Source organism: Pongo abelii, chromosome 12 (genome assembly GCF_028885655.2).
Source record: "Pongo abelii isolate AG06213 chromosome 12, NHGRI_mPonAbe1-v2.0_pri, whole genome shotgun sequence".
Lineage (NCBI taxonomy): Eukaryota > Metazoa > Chordata > Mammalia > Primates > Hominidae > Pongo > Pongo abelii.
Window position 1 is genome coordinate 44,844,553 of NC_071997.2, and position 17,051 is coordinate 44,861,603.

General features: G+C 39.6%; 1 non-coding gene across 1 annotated transcript; it reads right to left on the reverse strand.

Moving 5' to 3' along the window:
* Positions 1 to 13,431: 13,431 nt before the first annotated feature.
* Positions 13,432 to 13,535, reverse strand: LOC112132206 (small nucleolar RNA U13). The gene has a single exon (XR_002914013.1). It is a non-coding gene; the product is annotated as a small nucleolar RNA U13 (small nucleolar RNA).
* Positions 13,536 to 17,051: the final 3,516 nt, after the last annotated feature.

Here is a 17,051-nt window from a genome sequence, read left to right on the forward strand (position 1 = left end):
GCCACCATGCCCGGCCTGCCACGTGCTTTTGATGTGATCTCGAGCAATTACTGAAGCCCTTGTAACCCAAGTTTCATCATCTACAAAATAAGAATAAAGTTGCTCATCTCTTAGGATTAATAAGAGGATTAATAGAAATAATAATTGGAGAGTGTTTTTCACAGCTCCTGGTGGTAAGCACTCAATAAATGGTAGCTAATGATATTACAGGGAAATCTAGGGGAAAGGGCTTGTATCTAAGACAACTGGGTATAAATTGGTGACTCCTAGGAGTTACAGCAGCTCGGGAAAAGAGTGCAGCTGGTCTTTGTTTTGGTGTCACAGCTGGAGGGCATTGAGGTAAAGAGGTGGAGTGACTCTCTCTTTCTGATGTGCCTGGGACTTCCTCAATTTTAACACTACATGACCTGGGAAACTCCTCAGTCCTGGGCAAACCAGATGGTTGGTCACCCTAGAGGCCTAACCGGACTTGGTTAGAGAGTGATTGTAAGTAAAGTGCATTCTGGAGTATTTCCTCCTAAGCTGACCCACTGTGTCTTAAACCCGAGACTTTTTTTGGTGAGGTTGGGGTGGGGGGCGGTGGCAAATGGGCTGTTTATTTGGGCATAGCTCTGCTGAACAGAAAGTGGGTGCTGGCCCCATTAACGCTTGCTGGCTGGAGGCTTTCACAGCACTCCCCCTCCTCAAGGCTCAGCTCTGCTAGCTCAGACTTCTGGTGGAAGGGGCCCAACAGGGGATATGGTCCTTGGCTTCATCCTGTTTAATGGCTTTAATTGAAGCTGGAGTTCTCTGGCAGGGCAGCTTCCACCCAGCATGCTGAGCAAATCCCCTCCCCACTGGGCCCAGTCATCAAGCAGATTTGTGTGGGGTGGCAGGGACACCGCTTTCTCTAGCTCTTTTCCAGGGAAAATCTATGCAGAATGTTCAGGTGACATTACCGGCCACCTGTGAACGCACACTGGCCTTCCGGGGCAGAACCACTAGATTAAAGCTGGGTTTCCATTTACCATGATCCACCTGAATAGTTAACCAGCCCACCCTGGAGCTCACATCTGTGGCCTCTCCTAGACCTTGTCTTGGCAGCAGGGAAAGGCTAGAGTCAAATGTTCAAATAGTAAAAAAGGGCTAGGTGCAGTGGCTCACACATGTAATCCCAACACTTTCGGAGGCTGAGGCGGGAGGATCGCTTAAGTCCAGGAGTTTCAGGTTACAGTGAGACGTGATCATGCCCTAGGCACTCCAGCCTTGGTGACAGAGTGTGACCCCATCTCAAGACAGAAAAAAAAATGTAAAATATTTTAATGCATCCAGGTTAAGTGCTGCAGCTTGCGATTTCCAAGCACACACAGCCAATCCTGGCTTGTAGGAGCCACAGATTGGCATCCCCAGGATCCTTACTGTCCTATCTTCCTCCACCAAGCTCCAGGCAAAGAGTGCTTGTTAATATCAATATTAGGGGGGCATTCAATATATATGTATTAATTGAAAGACATGATTTAAAACTTGTAATACTTAATTTCAGCATATTGATTTATATGCATATGTTATTTCTGACTATATAATAATTGCAAAGTGTCATGAACAAAAGAATGAATGAATGAATGAAAATTGTGGTGGTGGATAGAATTCTCCACTCTTCCGTTTCAAAGTAGGATACCAGAGTTTTGTTTTTTGGAAGAATGAATGATGTTTTAAAAAATGTAACTTAGGTCATGCTGCTGAAGAGTCTCCAACGGCTTTCTGTTGCACTCAGGAGTCAAATCCAAGTTGTTCAGCATATTCTTATATGATCTGGCCCCCACCTGCCTCTCCATCGTTACTTTGCACCCTAAGATCTTTCCATGCTAGCCACATGGTCTTTCTTCCTGTGTCATTGACATGCCAATGTTATCCCATGATATTTGTGATTCCCTCTGCTTGGAGCATGCTGCCCACAGTTGCTGGCCCAGATGGTTTCTTCCAGTTAGTCCAGCCTCAGGAAGTTGTTACATTCCCAGAAAGGCCTTCCCTGACTGATGTATATAAACAGCATCCTCCTTGTAACCCATGCATACAGGTTTTATCTTATGTATTTGTTTACATGTCTAAATCCTCCCCCCACAACACTCCAACTGAAATGCAAACTCCATGGCAACAGAAACCCCATCTGTATGATTCACCATTGTAAACCCAGTGTTCAGCATATGGAGCATACTTCATAAATGTCTGTAAGTGATGAATATGTAGGTGGCAGATTGCATTTCCCAAAGATGGCTGCACCAATGTGTCCCATCCCATGTGTTCTACATCCATGTTGCCCACCTGCCGTCTCACCCTTTGAATCTGGTTGGGATTGTGACAGTTGGGAAGGTAGCACTATGTGACTTCTGTGCTGAGACTTAAAAGGTAACACAACTTTGGACGGGTCTCTTGAGATGCTCACCCTTGGAACCCAGCCACCATTTTGGAAGAAAGCCAAGTGCCACCTGGAGAAGACACATGTATGTGTTCCGGCCCCAGCCCCAGCTCAGGTCCCAGCTGGCAACCAGCATGGCAGTGATTGGGCTTTCAGATGACACCAGCCCTAAGCATTTGAGCTGTCTCAGCTGATGCCAAGTAGATCAGACACAAGCTGTCCCTGCTGTGGCCTGCCCAAATTGCAGAGCTCATGAGCAAGATAAATATTGTTGTATTAAGCCACTACAATTTGGAAGTAGTTTATTACACAGCAATAGATAAGTGGAACAATATGTCAAGATGTACTATTCCCTCAACAAATATTTTTCAAGAGCCTACTTTGTGCCAGGCCCCTGACAGGTTTTTGGGCTGTAGCGGGTAACCAGATGGACAAGGACACTGGAGATAGGCACAATAGTAGGTGAGACAGCCAAGGAGCCTGCTTTCTAACAGTCTGGTAGGGAAGCCAAACTTAGAAGAAGTAGGTTAAAATAAAATGACTGGATCGTTCTAAGGAAAACGCATTCATACATAAGCATGTATTATAAGGAGGCAAATGCTGTCTCTGGGTATACGATTGTATTAGTTTCTATTTTGCTGCTATAACAAATTGCCATGAACTTAGTTAAAACAACACAAGTTAATTATCTTACAGCTCTGGCCATCAGAAGTCCAAAATGGGTTGGCAGAGCTGCTTTCCTTTCTGGAGGCTCTAAAGGAGAATCTGTTTCCCTGACTTTTCCAGCATCTAGAGGATGCTTGTATTGCTTGGCTCATTGCCCTTATCACCCCAACTTCTGCATTTCTGCCTCTGACCTTGACGTCTTTAGGGGGCCATTATTCTGTCTACCATGATGAGAAATGCATCCAGGATGAAAGGCTAAGTGGCTTTTCCTCTCTTGCTAGGGAAAGCAGTGTTGCCTCTCCGTCCTAGAATGAATGCTGCCACTCGGAGGGTAACCCACCATGGCACAGTGCTGACCCTCCAGCATGCTGGCAACAAGGCTGGACCAAGGAGGGAGAATAAATGTCTGCCTGGAATGATACCAGAGTGTCACTCCTCCTTGGACTGTCCAGGTCTTGAGGGAAGACTAAGTCCCTTGATATATAAGTGAAAAATTACATATCCACAAACATTTCCTAAGAAGCTAATCTGAAAGAATAAAAAGAAATGAATAAGAAATAATCCTTGCCTTAAAACAGAGCCTTCCTTATAAGGCAGATAGACATAGTAACAGGAAATCAAAACCAATGAGAATGGTACAATAATCTGCACAAGATGAAGTGTTTTTATGTCTGTATGATGTCATTAATAATAACATGTTAAAATAACAAGCACTATATTGAGTGCCAGGTCCATGCCAGACTCTGAACGAGGTAAACATCGGCCTTCTCTCAAAGAGTATGGTCTAGACCAAAAGGGGCAGCCTGGGCCAAGTGTGCAAAGATAGTGTAAGAGTTAGTCTACCAATAATCAAAGAAGTTCATATTAAAACAACAATGAGACACGATTTCATGCCCATCAGATCGGACAAATATTAAAAAGCCTGACAGCATTAAGTATTGCTGAAGATAAAAGGACGTGGGAACTCACATATGCTGCTAGTGAAAGTATATATTTGAAAAGCAATCTACAAGGAACTTAAACAAATTCATGAGAATAAAAACCCCATCAAAAAGTGGACGAAGGATATGAACAGACACTTCTCAAAAGAAGACATTTATGCAGCTAACAGACACATGAAAAAATGCTCATCATCACTGTCCATCAGAGAAATGCAAATCAAAACCACAATGAGATACCATTTCATGCCAGTCAGAATGGCGATCATTACAAAGTCTGGAAACAACAGATGCTGGAGAGGACGTGGAGAAATAGGAATGCTTTTACACTGTTGGTGGGAGCGTAAATTAGTTCAACCATTGTAGAGGACAATGTGGTGATTCCTCAAGGATATAGAACCAGAAATACCATTTGACCCAGCCATACCATTACTGGGTATATACCCAAAGGATTATAAATCATTCTACTATAAAGACACATGCACACGTATGTTTATTGCAGCACTATTTACAATAACAAAGACTTGGAACCAACCCAAATGCCCATCAATGATAGACTGGATAAAGAAAATGTGGCACATATACACCATGGAATACTACGCAGTCATAAAAAAGAATGAGTTCATGTCCTTTGCACAGACATGGATGAAGCTGGAAACCATCATTCTCAGCAAACTAACAAAGGAACAGAAAACCAAACACCGCATGTTCTCACTCATAAGTGGAAGTTGAACAATGAGAACACATGGACACAGGGAGGGGAATATTACAGACCCGGGGCCTGTCAGGAATAAGGGGGCAAGGAGAGGGAGAGCATTAGGACAAATACCTAATGCATGTGGGGCTTAAAATCTAGATGATGGGTTGATAGGTGCAGCAAACCACCATGGCACATGTATACCTATATAACAAACCTGCACGTTCAGCACATGTATCCCAGAACTTAAAGTAAAATAAAAATAAAAAATAAAAAAAAGAAAAGCAATTAGACGGTATCAACTACACAGCCCAGCAATTCCTCTTCCAGGTGTGTAGCCTGGGACAACAGTTCTCATATTTCTCTCCCCAGTGCCCCGGAAGGGGTCCATGAAGCCACAGCTATTTTCATAATAACATTAAAATGCTATTTTGCTTTTTCATTCTCATTATATCGTAAGTGTCCAGCTGAGTTTTCTGGAAGTTAAATAATATGTGATATCACACAGATTAAATGCAGAAGCAGATAGGCGAATTCAATTTCTTAAGCTAGACATTAGAGATTTTTAAAAGTATAAGACACTTTCACTCTTCTCTCTAATTGTTTTGTTTTAGAAATGAACATATACTTGTTTATCTTCTATGTCATTTAAAAAAATTAAAGTAACATTATTTATAAAATTATTAAATAAATACCTAACATTTTCTCAGTTTTAGTTTCAAATAGGGTCAACACTGGCAGGTATAATATGCATAAACAAAAGCTCTTTGGGGTCCTCAATGATTTTTAAAAGTGTAAAGGGGTCTTGAGACCAAAAGGTTTGATAATCACTGTCCTAGTGATTCTCACTAGGACATAAATGTCTCACATTTATGTGCAAAAAGATATGGATCAGGATGTCCATTTTAGCACTGTCTTAGGCAGTAAGAGATTGGAAACAAGCTGGATGGCCATCCCTAGGGGACTTGCATAAATACTTTAATATATTTGTAAAATAGCACACCATATGGCAGTTATAGTGAATGAACTAGGTGTATGTGAATCAACACTAAAAATCTCAAAAGCAACATTGAAAGAATAAAAAGCAAGTATCAAAAGAATATATTCAGTGGCCAGGTGCAGTGGCTCACACCTGGAATCCCAGCACTTTGGGAGGCCGAGGCAGGTAGATCATGAGGTCAGGAGTTTGAGACCAGCCTGACCAACATGATGAAACCCCGTCTCCACTAAAAATACAAAAAATTAGCCAGGCATGGTGGTGTGTGCCTGTAATCCCAGCTACTCAGGAGGCTGAGGCAGGAGAATCGCTTGAACCTGGGAGGTGGAGGTTGCATTGAGCCAAGATCACGCCACTGCACAGCCTGGGTGACAGAGTGAAACTCTTTCTCTCTCTCTCTCTCTCTCTCTCTCTCTCTCTCTATATATATATATATATATATATATTTAGTATTACACCACATATTTAAAATGTAAAGACACAAAGTCATTCTATGCATTGTTTCTGGAAACATGCAGGTATACTTAAATTTTAAAATCTTAATGGCTAAAATAAAATAATACTGACAATAGCAAGTGCTGGAGAGTCAGTGGAGCAACTAGAACTCTCATACACTGCTGGTGTGAACAGCAACGGGTGTTACCACTCAAGAAAACAGCTTGGCAGTCTCTTACAAAGTTAAATATACCCTATCATATGATCTAGCTATTCCATTGTTGGGTGTTTATCCAAGAAAAATACAAGTAGTGGTGGTAATACACACAAAGACATGTACATGATTTTTTTCTCTATTTCTTTCACAGGTGTGGAAGGTACTTGAATGTTTATAGTAGCTCTATTGTAATCACCAAAAACTAGAAACAACCCAAATCTCCTTCACAGGTACATGGATAAACAAACTGTGGCATATCTATACAATGAAATGTTACTTAGCAATAAATATCCACAACAAGTTGAATGAATCTCAAAAGCACAATGCGAGTGAAGGAAGTCAGCCTCAAAATGTCACATACTATATGATTCCACTTATATGATACTTTTGAAGAGACAATATTATAGTGATGAAGAACAAATTAGTGGTGGCCAGGGGATGTGTGGCAGAAGGGTATAACTACACAGGGATAGCAGGAGAGAGTTTTTGAAAGCGATAGAACTATTCTGTACCCTGATTGTGGTGGTCATTATACAAATCTGTGCATGTGTTAAAACTCATAGAACTATACACAAAAGTTTGAAAAGCAATTTTTATATTATTTTTTAAATTTAAATTTTATTTTTAAATGAAATTTTATTTTAGAATAGTTTTAAATTTACAGAAAAGTTGCAAAGATAGTACAGATAATGTGCATATGCCCCACACTCATTCCCTATGAAAACCCTACATTAGTATGGTACATTTGTCACAACTAATGAATCAATATTGCTATGTTATTATTAACTAAAATTCATCCCTTACTCGGATGTCCTTAGTTTTTACCCATGTCTTTTTGCTATTTCAGGATCCCATCCAAGATACCACATTATATTTTATCATCATGTCTTCTAAGGCTCTTGTAGACTGTGACAGTTTCTCAGGCTCTTCTTGTTTTTGATAACCTTGACAGATTGGAAAATATCGACCTGCTGTTTTGTAGAATGTCTCTCAGTTGAAGTTTGCTGTTTTGTTTGTTTGTTTGTTTTTGCTTTTTTTTTTTTTGATTCGACTGGGATTTGGAGTTTTGGAGAAGAAGACAACAGAGAAAGTGCCATTCTCATCACATCATATCAGGGATTCATACTATCTAAATGACTTATTGTCGTTGATGTTAATATTTATCAGCTGGCCAAGGTACTGTTTGCCAGTTTCTCCACCACAAAGCTATGCTTCCCACCCCCATTGCCATATTGTGCTCTTGGAAGGAAATAATTACTTGCAGCCCACACCTAAGGAGTGTGCAGTTATGCTCCACTAGGTCAGGAGTTTGAGACCAGCCTGACCAACATGATGAAATCCCATCTCTACTAAAAATACAAAAAATTAGCCAGGCATGGTGGTACACGCCTATAATCCCAGCTACTCAGGAGGCTGAGGCAGGAGAATCACTTGAACCCAGGAGGCGGAAGTTGCACTGATCCGAGATCACACCACTGCACTCCAGATGTTCCTTGAGGAAGGAACATCTACATAAATTACTTGGAATTCTTCTGCACAGGAAACTTACCTATTCTTCCACACTTATTTATTTAATCATTTACTTATATTAGTATGAACCAATGGATGTTTATGCCGTGGATTATAATTCAATTCGGCATTATTATTGTTATCATTATTTCACTCTAATTGCTGGGAGCCGTTGGGAACTCTTTATGTTGACTCATGTGTCCCTTTGACACAGCCCCATTGTTATATGTGAGTGTGTTTAGCACTTCTTCACTTTCTGGCACTACAAGAAGTCCCAGGATCATCTTGTATATTTCCTGCCCCAGCCCCAGAATCAGCTGCTTCTCCAAACAGCCCTGGTTCTTTTTAATAGAGAATGGTGTTAGACAGCAAGGGGCACTGGGTGTGCTAATTGATACTGGAGTGTCATCTTCATGCCCTCTTATCTGACAGAGCAAGAAAATATGTGTATGCTTCCCAATGTACATATGCATATCTATAAATGTGTCCATTTGTATCAATATTAGGCTACCCATGAATTCATATTGATGCCTCCTACTCTAATTTATCATGTATTATTCTAACCTTCCCTGTAACTTGTCTGTAACCTCCCACCAGTGAGAAGCCTGGCTCCCAACATCTGCTATCCATTTACTCAATTGATCAATATCTATATATGTGTTTAGTGGCTTCAAAATTGTTAACCTATGCCCCTAAGGGAAACAATTTTACCAATTAAAGTACAGTAATTGTCTGCAGTTCCTTTTGCTTTAAGTCATATAGTCTCCATTCATTTTCAAGGTCACTTTGGTCAGCACTCTGATCAGTGAGGTTATTTCATACATTCACATATTTCATGCACAAATTCTTGTACCTCAGTCTTCATCCTATCTAGGTATCCTCCAACTTCCTAAATGATTTTTATTTCATTTGCATGCATTAGAGTTTACTCTTCATACTGTAAAGTTCTATAGGTTTTGACAAATTAATAACGTCACTTATTCCCTTGTACGATATCACTCTGAATAGTTTCATTTCCCCAAAAAATGCCCTGTGCCTCACCTACTCAACCTTTTCCCTTTCCCAAATGCCATGCAACCACTCATCTGTTTGCTGTCTCTATAGCTTTGCCTTTTCCAGAATGCCATATAAATGGAGACTTTTCAAACAAGTTTCCTTCACCTAACAATATGCATTTGATTTGCACATGTTTTTGCATGGCTTGATAGCTCATTCTTTTTAATGGCTGAATAGTACTCCATTGTATGGATGGATGACAGTTTGTTTATCCATTTTCCAATTGAAGAATATCTTGGTTGCTTTCACTTTCTGATGGTTATATTAATTTTAAAAAAGCTGCTAACAACATTAATGTGTGGGATTTTGTGTGCACATAAGTTTTCAAATCAGTTTAATAAATACCTGCAGCTCAGGTGCTGGATTTCGTAAGGCATCAGTCTAAATTAATTTGTTTTTCTTTTCATGAACACTGGAGGAAAGGATCTAAATTAATTTTTTCATTTCATTTGATTTTTCCTCCAAGAGTGCTTTCAAAGTTTTTAGGTGGCATATCTTCTGTAAATATTTTTATTTTCACTTTGAAGTAACAATATGATTAGATATAAAATTCTAAGCTTAAACTTTTTCTTGAAAACTTTTAAATATGTTCAACTGTCCTATGTTTTATTTTCTTACATTAGACTACGTTATACTTTAGAAATACCACAATTTTTAAAAAGGCATTTTCATCATGTCAGTCTTTGAACATAAAAGTTCTTCAATACATAAGCAGAGGACCAGGCACAGTGGTTCACACCTGTAATCCCAGCACTGTGGGAGGCCAAGGCAGGAGGATTGATTGAGGCCAGGAGTTTGAGAGCCTGGGCAACCAAATGAGGCCCTGTCTCTAAAATAAAAATAAAAATACATAAGCAGAGCTTGGAAAGTGGATGGCCTGGCACCTCTTTCTAACACTTAGTGGTGGGTATCAGTCAACAGGCTCACCTGACAGACCCATCATCTTCACATCTTATACCTCATATAAGTAGAATTGTGCACCATTTGTCATTCTGTGACTGCTTATTTCATTTAGTCTAATATCTTAAGGTTTATCCATGTTTAGCATGTGACAGGACCTCCTTTTTTAAGGCTGCATAATATTCCACTATATGTGTACATCATGTTTTCTTTATCCACATATCTGTCAGTGGACACTGGGATTGCTTCTACCACTTGGATATTGTGAGTACCCTGCAATGAACATGGGAATGCAAATACCTCTTTGAGATCCTGCTTTTAATTTTTTTGGATAAATGCCCAGAAGTGAGATTGCTCGATCTTAGGATAGTTCTATTTTTAATTTTTTGAAAAATCTCCATACTGTTTTCTGTAGTGGCTGCACCATTCTACATTCCCACCAACAGGGCAAAGGAGTTCCAATTTTCTCCACATCCTCACCAACATCTGTTATTTTCTTTATTATTTATTGAATAACAGACCTCCTAACAGGCGTGACGTGCTATCTCATTGTGGTTTTGATTTGCATTTCCCTGACGATTAACATTGTCTTTTCACTCTGTTTATTATTTTCTTTGTTGTGTAGAAGCTTTTTTTTTTTGAGACACAGTCTCACTTTGTCGCCCAGGCTGAAGTGCAGTGGTGTACCCTCAGCTCCTCAGCTCACTGCAGCTTAGACCTCCTGGGCTCAAGCAACCCTCCCACTTCAGCCTCCCGAATAGCTGGGATCACAGGCAGGCCACTAGGCCTGGCTAATTTTTTGTACTTTTTGTAGGGACGAGGTTTCGTCATGTTGCCCAGGCTGGTCTCAAACTCCTGAGCACAAGAGATCCAGCCATCTCGGCCTCCCAAAGTGCTGGGATTACAGATGTGAGCCCCCACAGCAATCCCAGAAGCTTCTTAGTTTAATATAGTCCCACTTGTCCATTTTTGCTTTTGTTGACTGTGTTTTGGTATCATACCCCCAGCCCCAAAACATTACCAACACCAATGTCATGAAACTTTATAATTTTGTTCTCCTCTAGGAGTTTTATGGTTTCAGGCTACTTTAAAAAATTTAAAAACATTATTCCATTGTGTTTTTGCTTCTGGTGTTGCTATTCAGAAATCAGATGTCAATTTGATTCCTGGTTGCTTTTTTTTTTTTTTTTTTTAGTCACCTTCTTCTTAAAAACTTTTAGCCCTTTGTCTTGATGGTCATATATTTTATTAAAATGTATATAGGCTTTTTAATAGTTGTTTCTGGTTGAATGCAGGAATGATGTGTAGACATTACACCTGCTCTCAGTCCTTCACATGTTTGTTTAAAAACAGCCAATCTCATCACAAGCCATTTTTTTTTTTTTTTTTTTCCTGCCCTAAGCCATTCTTAACTAGGTCATTAAAACAATCTTTGGGCAAGAGCACCTCTGCCAGGATGGCCTCACTGCTTGCACCAAAAACACACTTCTGGCGGCCCCACAACCCTGGCTCCATTGTTTTCAATATTTGTTGGCCTTACTTCATTTTTTACAACTTTATATATTTTTAATATTTTTAATAACTTTATCTGAATAGACATATAATTCATATACAATGCAATCTACTCCTTTAGAGTGTACAATTCAGTGATTTTTAGGATATTTCCTAGGTTGTGCAACTATCACCATTATCTGAATTTAGAACATTTTCTTCACCCCATAAAGATATCCCACACCCTCTAGCAGTCACTGTCATTTATCTTCTCCCTCAATCCCCTGCCAAGCTTTCTGTCCCATGGATTTGCCTACTGTGGACATTTCATAAATGGAATCATCCAACATGTAGCCTTTAGTAAATGGCTTCTTTCGCTTAGCATAGTATTTTCAAGGTTTCTCCATGCTGTAGCAGGTATAAGTAGTTTATTCTTTTTTATCACCTAATAATATGCCATTGTATGGATATGCCACATTTTGCATATCCATTCATAAGTTAATGAACATTTGGGTTGCTTCCACTTTTTGACTGTTGTCAATAATGATGCTCTGGACATTTCATTTCTTATTTTTTAGCAGTGGGGTCCTTCTGTGTTGCCCAAGCTGGGATGCAATGGCTATTCACAGACATGATCATAGCACACTGTGACCTAGAACTCCTGGGCCAGGGGATCTTTTTGCCTCAGCCTCCCAAGTAGCTGGGACTTCAGGCATGTGCCACCATGGCCATTGCTATGAACATTTTAAACAATTTTTTTGTGTGTGGACATATATTTTCAATTCTGTTGGTTATACATATAGGAGTGGAAATGCTGATCATAAGGTAACTGTGTTTAACATTTTGAGGACTGTTAAATGTTTTCCAAAGTGACTACGACATTTTGTATTCCCACCAAGAAAATATGAGCGTTCCTATTTCTCTGCATCTTTGTCTTTGGTATTTTCAGATTTATGGATTTTAGCTATTTTAATAGGTATGTACTGGTATCTCATTGTGGTTTTAATTTGCATTTTTTCTAATGACAAATGACATTGAACACCTTTTCCTATGCTTATTTTCCATCTGTATGTCTTCTTTAATAAAATGTGTGTTCAGCTCTCTTGCTCATTTTTAATTGGAGAATTTGTTTTCTTATTAAGTTTTAAGAGGTTTTTGTATATTTTGGCTACAAGACTTTAATCAGATATGTTATATACAACCTACATGATAATTTCAAAAATGAAATTAAAAAAACACTTAAGCCATGACAGGAAGGAAAAAAAAGCATGCTGGGGGCATTTCGCGCCACAGTCTCTGGAGCTGGTGATCCTGAGTCCTGCTTCAGGCTTTGCTCCTTGTTAATGGTACTTCTCCCTGAGTCTCAATTTCTCCCTCTGAAAATGGAGAAAAAATAATATTTCTCTTTGAGTTTGGCTGTGGGAACTAAATGAGGTGATGTGTAAAATTGCTGGTGCTTGGTAGTCAATAAATGGTACTTTAAATGGACTTAACTTACCCAGGATTCTCTGGGCAGGGAGGGGAGGAACCAGACACAAACCTTGGGATTTCTTTCAAAACTCATGTCTTTTCCATACTGTCCCCACTAGAGGGCAGCATTAGAAGTCAGGCAGCCCCAGGGGGCCAATTTTACCTCGGCTACCTGCTAGCTGGGTTAACATAGGGAAGGTGACTTCACCTCCTCTCTGAGTCTCAGTTTCTCTTCTCTAGAGTGAGGGTTGGATGAACTAATATACATATATATATATATGTCTAGCACTATCTCTGAGACATAGCGTATGGTATCTATTTCATTCATATACATTACTTTTTTTTTTTTTTGGAGGTGAAGTCCAGCTTTGTCACCCGGGCTGGAGTGCAGTGGCGCTATTTCGGCTCACTGCAACCTCCGTCTTCTAGGTTCAAGCGATTCTCCCACCTCAGCCTCCCGAGTAGCTGGGATTACAGGCACCCACCACCGTGCCTGGCTAATTTTTGTATTTTTAGTAGAGATGAGGTTTCACCATGTTGGTCAGGCTGGTTTTGAACTCCTGACCTCAAGTGACCCACCTGCCTTGGCCTCCCAAAATGCTGGGATTACAGGCGTGAGCCACTGCACCCAGCCCATTTAAAAATATTTTATGTTTTTCATGTCAGATAGGTACTGTGCTGATATTATAGCAAGGTTTGAGGGAAACACATCTTACACATGAGTGTGAAAACCCAATAATCACACTTATGAGCTGCAAAAGGATCTATACACATTGTTTAAAAGATGCACCATGGTGTATTGGGAAAACACGAACTAAGAGACAGGAGTCCTGGGCTCGTGAGCTATCTTGGTCTTACCTTGCTAAGTGACCTCATGCGAGTCTTGACCTCTCTGGACTTTGGACTACTCTTCATCTAGACTAAAACATGACAGTCACCAGTAGGGGGGGCTTTCAAAATCCCAATTAAAAATATGAAATATATATATGTGAATGGTTAACGCCAAAAGCAAGATAACAGATGCATCTGAAGAAAAAGAGAAGGGGATGAGATTGAAGAAGGAGGTTCAACTGTATTTACAGTGCTTTATTTCTTAAAGAAAAGTTGGAGTAAATACGGCAAAATGCTTAGCTTTGATAAATCTATGTGGTAGAACACAATGGACAATGTTCTCTATGCTTTTAAAAGGGAGAAAAGAGTTTGGTGAAAAGGAGATAGAGGATGGAATATTGGGTAAGGACATTCCAGGCATAAGGAAGTGAGCAGAGACATAGAAGAGATAAAAAGTACGGAATTTTCCAAGATATTTTGATACCTAAAATTCAAGGAAGGGACTGGCTGAGATAAGCAAGGAGTAGTAGAGAGGTCAAGTCAAGGAGGGCCTTGTGTGCCAAGCTGGGGAGTATGGACTTTATCTTTTCTGCTGTGGAGGTAGGAAGGACAGTCACCAGAGTTGTGTGATATGTACTTTTGCAGTTTGAAATCATTCATTCGTTTGTTCTTCATTCATTCTTTCATTGACTCACTGCCTTTCCAATCTCATGCCAGTCATTGTTCTGGGCATTACAAATGCAGTGTTGAACGGGATGGGCACCATCCTTTCTTTGATGGAGTTACTCTCTTGGGAAAGCAGAGACTGAAGTAATTGATTATAACATTGATTAATTTCAAATGTGATTCACTACTCAGTAGCAGTGTAGAGGCTGGAGGCAAGGACACCAATTAGGGCTTATTACAGTAGTCCAGAAAGGGGAATTAGAGGCCATGGACCAGGGCAATGGCAGATAAGATGGAGATGAAAAGACAGCATTGCAAATATTCTAGAAAGTGATGACTGGTTAAATGAGGTGGGGAAGAAGAAAGAGCAAATCGTCAATGATATTTCAGTCTCAGTGCCTGGGGGGAGCAGTGGTGCCACACTTTGTGAAGGAGAATAATGTCTTCTAAGTCCTTTCTATTTCCTGCTTTTATGGTCCTCAAAATTGTTCAGCATCTAGGGTCCTTGTGTTTTCTGCAGAACATAATGAAATAATGATATTTGTATTCTGCAAATAAAATACATAATTTTTTGCTAGTCAAGCATCATGTTATATTAATTCCTAGCATAAACAAGTAAAAATAAGCACTTCAGTTTGAAGTAAAAATTCCAAGAGAAAGAGTTAAAATTAGAAAACATAGTCATTAATTTTTTTCTCTGAAGGTCTAGGAAATGACTTTAGACTTATACTAGTTTAGCAGCAGAAAACCTTGGTCTGGTTTGAGGATGCCAGGATTCTTCAGGAACATCATTGGAAGACCTCTATCTTGTATAGTGAATCAGGGCCCTTCCTGGTGATGCTTATAGAGAATGTCATAGATATCCCAGTTTTCCTTCCTAGTGGCAGAGAAAGGAGTAATGGAGGGAGAAGGAATAGCCCTACCGGGGGGATTTTTGGTGCTGATGCTGGTAGCGGGAGTTATCTGTCTAATCCTGAAGCTTCTGGTGATACCAGGATTGAAGGAATTTTCAGTCAAGAATGGGGCTTTAAAATAAAGTGAAGAAAGGCAAACAACCCAATTTTTTAAATGGGCAAAAGATTTGAACAGGCATTTTTCCATTATCAATGCCAATAAGCACATGAAAAGTGGTCAACATTATTGGTCATTGGGAAAATGCAAATCATAATGAGATGCCACATCACACTCCCTATTTTGGCTGTAGTCAAACAGACAGATAGACAGACAGACATGGAATGTGGAAAGTAAAACTCTGTGACATAATTTTTTTTTTTTTTGAAATAGGATCTCACTCTGTTACCCATGCTGGAATGCAATGGTACAATCATTGCTAACTGCAGCCTCAAACTCCTGGGCTCAAGCAATCCTCTGGCCTCAGTCTCCTGAGCAGTTGAGATTACAGGCATGTGCCACTGCTTCCAACTTTGTTTTCAATTTTCAACCAAAATCTCCAAAGCACAAATTATTAGGCAAAAGGACCCCCTGAGAAAAACCAACAAAAACACTAAGTGCAAAAGGCTAAAGAGCATATAAGTAGTCAAATTAATGGTAATCAGAGAAATGCAAATTAAAAGAATAATTGCCAGAAAATACACTTTAGCTATTAGATTTGGAAAAAATTAAACATCTAGATAATGCCAGCTGGCATTGGGGATCGGGGATTTAGGAATTGTCATGTGCCACTGGTGGGTGTAAAGGTTGATGAAGTCATTCTGAAAACTTCTCAGTTCTGTACCTGGATAGGTAGCCCCCCCAGAATTCTCACATACATATGGGATTGCTTTGGCAGTTGACAGCTGGAAGCAATCTGGTTATCCATCACTTGAGAACTAGATTAATAAAATGTGTCATATATGTCTGAAGCAGTTAAAAGCATTAGTCCAGACATACAGATAGCAACATGGCTAGATGTTAAAAATGTTGAGAAAAGCAGAAACGGAATTAAATATATACAATTTTAAAACACATGTCCACAAAAATGGATGTTATACCAGAACATATACAAAAGAAGGATACATATCTAAAATATGAAAATAATTGCATCTGGGGGAAGGGGAACGGAGCTAAGAAATGGAAAGAAAAGTGTATGGATAAAGGGATGAATAGATGGATGGAGGGATGGATGGGGGGATGGATAGGGAGATAGGGGTGGGAGGATGAGTAGATGAGTGGGTGACATAAGGATTTCTCAAACAAGAGAGTGACCTTGCAAGGACTTCCAATGACAATATGCCTCAACTGAGGAGAACGATCACCTCAACCCTCTGCATGAGAAGTGCCATCTCAAAAACAAAACAAATCCCTAAATATCAAAGCGATCTCTAGCAACATTGATGAATTTTCATCAAGAAAGCATTTTCAGGGCAAATTCTATTAAGATCTTTGCCTTCTTGATTAGCTTTTTATGCAGCACTGGACATCTTTATTGAATCTTACTTATGCCAGACACTGTTCCAGGCGCTGGAAGTGCATCCATGAAAAAACAAAGATCTCTGTCCTCAAGAAGCTTATATTCTGATGACGAAGAAAGACAATAAACATGAACGTTGTAAATATATCAATTTTATAGTATAATATATCAAAAGTGCCTTTTAAAAAAAACAGGGCAAAATAGATCAGGAAGGTGTGAGGCAGATTTTTATTATTATTATTATTAATAGAGAATTCACTTTGGACCTCACTGAAAAGGTGACTTGAAGAAACTTAGGGAGGAAGCTAAGCAGATATATGAGACAAGAGTTTCCAGAAAGATGAATGAGGTGGAGCAAAGGCCCTGAGGCAGA